A 7,813-nucleotide genomic window follows, 5' to 3' on the forward strand; every position below is an offset into this window, starting at 1 on the left:
CTGTAGACGTTCTCATGAACTTTGTTACCCCTCCTTCCACTCACCCCCCTTGAATCTCAGCCTTGGAGCAGCCAGCACGTGTCTGATGAAAAGCCTCTCATGTATATGCTCATCTTGCACTGAGATGTAGCTGGATATTTACATGACTTCAGGAATGCTTGGTCTTTCTCAAGGCCAAGAAAAATAAAGTCATCAGTCACCCCCCATAATGAAAAATGAGGTGCTGCTCCCAGCCATCTGCAGCAAGCTTTGCTTGATTGTTTGTTTGTTTTATTTTTTTAAATAATCTTCTAAGACTTAGTTCAAATTATTTTGCTTCCAGAGCCTTTGCCCCAAAAGAAGCAAATAGCCTTTATTTTTTTCCTTTTTTCAAGGAAGTATATGTACAGAGGGACATCTCTGCATGATTTTTGAAGAGCATGGTGCGGAGGAAACGTTAGTTTGGGACAGGCTGGGACTACAGACTGACAGCAGGAGGTGCAAAGAGGGATATTGTCTTTGTTAAAATTAAATGAAAGCTGGAAGAAATCCGTTCATTAACTTGAAAACAGCATTATCCAAGGAGTTTGCAGTATTAATTAAACATGTATCTCTAAAATACAGTTTTTGCTTTCCATTTGAAGTCTCAGGCAAGAGATACCAGCATATGTCTGACTCTCTCCCGGAGCATGAGCAGGTGAGGATGCGTTTGAACAAAGGATTACCTTTTATGAAAGCCTTGGACAAGGCTTAGGGGAAGGAACAGAGACAATACTAATCACCACAAACCAAGCTTTACTGGGGGCTCAGCCTGCAGGAGAGGAAGCCCACTGGCCAAATATGTAGTGACCTGTAAGCAACAGGATAAGCCACTGCTGGCTGTGCTCACGGGGCAGATATTTTTGTACGAGATAAAACCATTTCTCTTTCAGCATAGTGACTGGTATTGGCAGGAGCAGATTATTCAAAAATAGCTGCAGAAATGTTTGTTGCAAACAATAATGAGAAATCATGGATTTCAGAGATTCTGATTTTTTTTTTTAATATATATGTAGGTTATATATTATCTTGTGGCAGGACAAAACATGCTGAAGCAAATTATTTTATCAGCTTCAAAAGAGCTCATTAGAAGGGAAAGGTTCTCAAGAAATTTAATTTACATTTACAAAAGCCAAGTATTCTGCTGCAGGTTCAATCCACATCTGCACAGGCAGCCATGGTGTTTTGGTCCGGGTGTGTGTTGTGTTCATGAGCTGGACATCACAACCTACTGCGCCTCATATCGCTTAGTCCCTGTGTAACAGAAAGAAAAACTGTGGTTTTGTAGGAAATATGTACATGCAAAGGAGCCCAGGATATGAGAGAGATGCCAGTTCCCAAGATGACTCCAGGGATGTTCACACTATTTGTTTAGGAAAGTTGATTTGGGGAGTCTCTGCTCTGGGCTCCATCAGTCACACAGTAACAAGGACTATAATTATAGCATTTTACTTTAAAGTTCCTCCATAACTTGCTATAAAATAGTGTGTTTCTCCCAGTATTATGCCACGTGAGGGTAAAATTATAAATAATGATGCTCTTCTGCTTGCAAAATTAAGTTTGTCGTCAATAGTTGGCTAAATTGGTGCAAAGTATAGGTATGAGGTGTCACTTTTTCGTTCAGTATTAGCAGACCCGCTACATATTATAAAGTACACTGTGTCAGATACTAAATAGATTGAATTATTTTAATCAATTGATATAGAAGGTGATGGTAATGGGTTGCAAGACTTGGAACAGATGAATCCTGTCCTTCTGTTTGGTGAGGGCTCCTCCATAATGGGAGTGGAGGCAGAAAGGTGGTAGGTAGAATGTGAAGTGTGCAGAAGGCATTAAAATGATGATATTTCCTTTATGATGGGTCTGCTCAATAATATTTAACCACTTTTCTCCTTGTTCACAAATGGGAAATCATGGGAGTAGAGAAAAATTAGACATACCATGTTTCTGAATGTTCTGATTAGTAATACATGAAATTAAGGGCAACAATGACTCTGGTTATGTGAAATAAGGATATAATTCCTGATGGATTAGTTCAGAGACATAGGAGCAGAGTGCTTGTTTTAATTATTGTTAACATAGCTATGAAGCTGTAAATTCCACTTTTCACTGTTCTTAATATTCTGATGGTCTGTTCACAGAAGACAGAATCACAGAATGGCTTGGGTTAGGAGGGACCTTTGACACTACGTAGTTCCAACCCAATATATAGGAAAGACTGAATTTTTATTCATCTCTGTGGGTTCTTGGCACTGGAGGAGTTGCCACACAACCCAGGGGCTGTGTGGGGTAGTTGGCAAAGTGCTGAGGCCCCATTAGGGCAGCTAGGCTACAAATGCTACTGTACACAATAAACACTGTTGTAACAGCACTGGCAACTCGGGGAGCTTCAGCCACACAGCAGCTGGTTGTGTCTGCTGGGCTGCAGGGGAGATATGCCAGTTCTTCACTCAATTAACATCAGGATTTCACCTTTGACTTGCCCTTGCTAATTAGCAGAATTCATCTTTTGTTTTATGGCAATGCCCACTGAAGGAAATCACCCAACCAGAGCCTGAGAGGGCATTTGGTTACACTCAATGTGGTGTTGTCTTTCTTCTTACAGTTTTTTTTACTCAACTGAGCATGGCTCTTCCAGCAGTTTATGGGTGGAAATACTCCTCACTGTGGGTTGGTTGGCTGATATCTCCAAGCCCCAGCTCCTGTCCCTACCCCAGCAGCCTTTCCTCATCCTCATCCTCACCTTTTGTCACAGCCAGGTTCTGCCACAGCATCTGTCAGCTTGCAAATAAAATGAGGCATTTTTTTTCCTGTTAGCCTTCCTATAACTTCTTCACCCAGACTTTTCCCAGGCCTGCCTCTTCCCCAAATGTGAGTCTTTCATAGTGGTATCTGCTAGTATGAAATGAGATAAATCCCCATTTGTGTGGAACAAAAATAATAAACCGATGTCACATTCTGTGTAATACTTAAGGCTTTTATTGCATCCCCTCTCCTAAAAGGGAGGAGAGGTGGTTGTGATAACAAGCTGTTTGTCTTACATTTGGCAGCAATTAGCCTGGCAAGGTGCTTATTCTGAAAACTTTCTGATCAGGAGACAGGATGCAAGGAAAAGTCTTTTGTCGGGTTGCATTTTCTTGCTGCTGGTAATCTACTCCCTTTGATTGATTATTGCCCAGATAGATTGTTACCAGAGGGGGATTATCCACAGCACTGATAGTGAAAGGCAGAGGGGGTCTGGTTTATTTCTTGCTTGATTTACAGAGGAGAGTAAAGCCAGGAGGGAAGGAGGAGTACTTGGGTGTGCATCTTTTGGAGTGTTCTGTCCCAAGCTCAGCTGCTCTGTTTGTGGTTAACACACCCAGGTAGGGAGGGTGCACCCAGCACCCAGAGTGATCCTTGCTTAGGCCACATGCAACCACAGAGGAAAGGCCACTGTAGAAAGGTTGACGTCAGTTTTTTTCCTAAATTCTTAACCTGTCCTGCGGACTTGGCTGACTGGGAAGCTGAGAGCTTATAGAAGGCTTTCAAAAGCAAAGAAAGCTGGAGGTAGACAAGTGATGTTGTGAAGATGAGGTATTTTGAGCTCTCTCATGCTACTAGATCATAAGGGCACCATCTCCCCTGTCTAAGTTTTAGACTGAAAGAACTTCTTTGATGTGTGACACTGGGTGTTTTCCACTTGCTCTACAAGTCACCTGTCTGACATGGTTGAAAATATTTACAAGTCTAAGGACACAGTGTCTTAAGTCAACTGATGACTGAAGACGCTCCAGCTGACATCAGTGTAAATTTGTCTTGACCATGGCGGGATGGGAGGGGTGGGGAATCAATGTGACATTGTGTTGTACTAAAGCTTTGAATGAGTCAAGGTAAAGCTGCCAAAGGTTTCAAGTGCTTTCATTCTTTCCAAAACCAACTCTGAAAAGAAGCTTACCAGCCATAAGGTTTAGGTTAACTATTTTCAAGGAAATGAAGAATAATCTTGGTTAATCTTAATGAAAATATTTATGATGAGCAAATGCACTAAAGAATAATATAAGAACAGATGTATAGGGGTTTTTTAATATATCATTTACTTAAGGTGACAGAAAGCTTATGACAATTTTTTTTGAGTTTATTCCTAACACCTGTTTATCAGTTGTTTTCTGAAACAGTTACTTTTAAAAGGGCAATACTGGGTTAAAGGGTTCAGCTTTAGAAATTGGGATTGTAAAATAGTGGGAATTGCCCTTTTGACAATACATTTAATCATTCAGGTTAACTTTTGTTTTGTGAATTTATTCCACTAATGTCTTATGTTCACGTGCACCAGACTCTGAAATTGAGAGAGTCACTTTGAGAAGGTTTAGTGATGCCTTCTGTCAGAAGTGAGTGAGAATCTGAGACATATACAAGTATTTAAGGGAGTCTAATTTGAAAGCTGTGTGGACAGATAAATTGACAAAAGCTTCCTACTTAATGTATGGTTTATGTAGGGAATACTGGTTTCTTTGGTTGAATTTGTGCCAGTAGTGGAGGTGAGGTAACCTTTTTTTTTTCTCATGTAAATGCTCTTATGTTGTGAAATTTGACAGGATAACAATACTGCAGCTCTCAGAAATTGCTTCTCACTTGAATAAATCCATAAATGAATTAAACTAGGCTGCAAATAATTTCCAAGTAAATTAGTGGGAGTTTTTTAAATGTCATTGCAAACTCCAAAAAATTCTTATTTTCATATTGATTCTGTTTGCAGTTGCTGCTATAGGACCTTCTCTTTGTCAGAGATGAGGTCTTGTATCTTTAGATCGTTTTTATATCCCCCTATCCCAGTAGTACAACCTGAAGCTTTCTGTATGTTAAAAGGTGTTTTCCAGAAGTAAAAAAAAAAGTTAATTGAATATCTGTGAAACAGGTATCTGAACACATGGATTTGAGTTGGGGAACAAAATGTTGCTTATGTAAGGGGATAAGTAGGGATCGTGTGGTGGAAGTAGGAAATGGAGGCTTTGGGATGTGTATTCAAGTCTGTTAAGTTCTGCTGGGGAGCGTTTTTGTTTCTCTCCGTAAGGGACATGGGAAATGAGAAAGGCTCATCTCAGTGCACAAGCTCCCCTGAGCTGTCCGCACTGAGCAAACCCACAAAGTTTTAGGTTTCAGATGAAGTTTATCTTAAAGTCTGATGGACTGTAAAACGATCCATGTAATGCCTGATGAACACTTTTTTTCCCAGGCCAGAAGGGAAGTGAAGCATCTGCTGTCTGTCCTAGTTACAGGGGTTGGGACCAGTTTATCACTATGTTGGTATAACCAAAACTGTGTATTCTACACCCTCCATGTCATTTCTCATGGACTGTTAATAAATGCATTGTTTGCAGCAGCTGCCCAGGGCACACCAGACATCTCAGGCTACAAGCTGGGTGTTAAAGAAACCCTGTGAGGCAGGGGAGTGTTCTTTTTTTTTCACACCAGTGACTCAGCTGTGATAACCCCCCTCTGGAAAGGCATTAACACCACACCCAGCCTGAAGGGTCATCTCTGCTAATGGGTCACCTTGAACTGGCATAACAGGCAGCTGCAACACCTAGACCATCAAGGATTCCAAAAATATCCCATGACTCACAGAATTAAATCACCCATTGTGAAACTCCCTACCCTGGGGGAGGTATTGGGCATTCCCACCTGAACTTGAGCACATATAGAAGAGTTTGGGGACTTCTAGTAAAACTCATAGGATCCAGAGAAGGACCAGAACACCAACAGGACTGTGACTGCCACTCTCAACAAGATTGTGATCATCACTTCAACAGAACTGCGACCATCTGAACCAACAGGTTTTCCTTTCCTTTTACTTTGCACCCTGGAGGGCCATGTGGTGCTCAGCACAGGGGCTAATGAACACCGTTCTGCACTTGTCCCAAAGTGAGGGGCAATACATCTGTCTTTGGGGGTTAAAACCAGTTTTTCTCTGTATCATTGTATTTATCATGATCTTTTTAGTCAATTGTAACTCTGACTTGAGTCTATCTTGTTGAGTTAATTTCTCCCACCGGTTTACTTTTAAACCATCATGCTGTCTTATATATATTAATGTGCAAGTATCTGTATTTCCTGACTGACACACCTGTATCAACGTCAGCAATTGATCTGCCTGTGTCCAGAGGTCCCTGTGGACGTCAGACAGCAAATCCAGTGGGATTTGGCCATGTTAGCTTCCTTCCTTCATGGATTTGAAATTATTTGCGAAAGCAAATAGCAACAAAGAAAAAACCTATCATAAACGAATCTCTTCCTCATCTCTACTCTTTTTATAGATCACATTTCACTTCCCCATAAAGCCTGCAATGATAGTTTTCCCCTCATATTTGAAACAAACAGGAGTTGTGCAGACACAACCACACAAAATGTGCTGGACAATTTTGTGTCCAACTCTTCTGAGCTGAATTACAATGGATTTGTTAGAACAAAGAAGTAGAGGCACAGATAAAGCCTGAGCACTGGAGGCTTCTAGAGCTGCACCAATTTTCCCCTCAATCCAGCATTTTCAGTGTTCAGGATAAACCATGCATAGAAATGCATAGGGTGAGAGATATGCAGATATTCTGCTGGGTGTTTTAAGGCTCAGGCACTGAAAGGGTGAGAATAAGCGTGGGAGATCTTGTTAGTTGGAAAACAACAGCAACAACAAAAATCCAACCCAAACCCTGTCATTTCCAGCTGGAAGATACTATACCTTGCCACTGTTTCTCCTTCTCTGCACATTCTTCAAGGAAAAGTAATATATTCTTATCAATTAATATTCATTGGAAAAGATTCAGGAAAGCTGCTAAAAATAGTTTTAGAAGCAGTTTTGGCATTTTATTACAGTACATTTTTAACATACATTTCAGTGTCACTAATTAGAGAGGAACATTTATTTTTACATGTTGACTTTTTTTGGGTGCGTATATGAATTTCCAGTTTTGACTATTTTGGCTCTTTATTTGAACTAGGAAAAAAAACCCCAAACCAAACCAAAACAACCAAATAGTATTATTTTTTGTTGGCATAGTTGCTCAGCTTTTAAGGCCATCCACTTTAGACATTTGTTTTATAAAGAGATGAAGGGGGAAATATTGCTGTTTAGCTAGAAAGAAAAAAAGATAAGGTTTGTTTCTCCATCCTGAAATAATTTAAAATGCCCACAGGGGAGGGGTGGAACAGAAAAGGAATATGTCAGGGCATCCTCATCTTCATGTTTATGTTGAGAAGAAAAGATAAGGGTAAAAACCGATGACTACTGAAAAACAGTTGTGCAGGTAGAAGAGGTTACTCACCCTTGGTCTTCTCCATGTGCCATCATCACCTCTCCAGCAGAGATTACCAGTGAAATAGTTCATCAAATCTGGAACTTCCATGGTAAGATTATTCCTGAAATCACTTTAGAAAACCTTGGGTTAGACAGATTGAGTTGAGTAGTGTAAACACATTTTAGTAACTTTGATATTCTAATGGTTAAAGAAAGTTAGCTGACATAGCCCAAAAATTCCTGCAGCTTAAGGGAGAAATTTTTCTTAAAGACCAGTATTAAATTCAAATTAACCTTCCTTAGGTCTTCACATTTATTTCCAGAACTTTAGTTGTCCTGAAATGGTACCAACTATGTTGCACGACAAAATTACAAGAAGTAGGTTAATGACAACAATACACAGTAGGCAAAATCACCTCAAAATCTGAATATAACTCTTCAAATCAGTGACAATGGCCTCCCTCTCTACCACTTCTTCTTCTTCTTTTTTTTTTTTTTTTTTAGCATTTGATCAGGAGTCCCTCA

This window comes from Manacus candei, unplaced genomic scaffold (genome assembly GCF_025592945.1).
Source record: "Manacus candei isolate 608988 ecotype Guabito, Panama unplaced genomic scaffold, ASM2559294v1 h1tg000079l, whole genome shotgun sequence".
In the NCBI taxonomy this organism is placed as follows: domain Eukaryota; kingdom Metazoa; phylum Chordata; class Aves; order Passeriformes; family Pipridae; genus Manacus; species Manacus candei.